We start from the raw sequence: 1,035 nt of genomic DNA, 5'->3' as shown, positions 1-1,035 counted from the left end.
TCTCCCTTTCAAAAAATATTATATTGGATATTGTAATCAGAATTTTAAATCAGGGAGATAAAAGTCTGCCCTTGTCATTATCTTGCCCAGAAGCTGCCAATAGGTTTCCTCAACAAACTATGGTCTCCTTACTCTCTGTCTTATCTGTTGTCTGTTTCTCAGTCTATTTTTGTTGTGGGTAGGAACTGCATTTCAGGAAATTATTATGTATATTAAAAACTCAAGAATATCCATAGAGCATGAAATATCTTGTAATAGATTGTACAGATAGCCTCAGAGGAAGATTTCATGACTCTAGTAACATTTGCATTTCATAGTTGATTGAATACTCTTGTGGAATGAACAAGCACTGTCATGACTACTTCACACTGTTGATTCACTCCAGTATATCGGTATTTGAATGTTCATCACCCCTATCAAATCAATTCAGCATTACTAACTTCACTTCTAAGGAATGAAGTTTTTGTAGCCTTCTTCTCCATAAGTTGGAAGAAGAGAGAATGCGCCACAAGGTATGGAAGAGTGCTGGAATTCCTCCATTTTATATGTAAATTCAAGTGGGATCAGATGAAACCCAACCACAGATGTGCGAAAATGTGAAACACTACGGTGTGGGTAATATTCACATATAAAGTGAGATTACTGTGTAAAAAACACTATCTTCAAAATAGAATTGTTCTTTTGAACTGTATCATTGGAGAATAATCTTGGAATGAGAACTTCCAAAACTAGTTATGGCTGTTATTCATTAGAATGACTTTATAAGAGCGTCTTAGTATCCTCTTAAACACCCTTGAATAAGAGTAATTTTTCTCTTATATGACTGAAATGGTAAATAAATATGGTATTTCCAGAACTGAGAAAAACTGGATATATCATTAATTTTGTCCAATTGCTTCCTGAAGTAGTTCCAATTATATGATTATTTTTCTCACCTAGTATAGTTCTCAAATAGAATGTAGAATATAAGCAATATTGTATTATCTTTTCCACCAAGAAAAGGGGGTTTATTTGATATAATAATATTGAATCTTC

This window comes from Pteropus alecto, unplaced genomic scaffold (genome assembly GCF_000325575.1).
Source record: "Pteropus alecto unplaced genomic scaffold, ASM32557v1 scaffold131, whole genome shotgun sequence".
Taxonomy (NCBI): Eukaryota; Metazoa; Chordata; class Mammalia; order Chiroptera; family Pteropodidae; genus Pteropus; species Pteropus alecto.
This window is presented reverse-complemented; position numbering follows the sequence as displayed.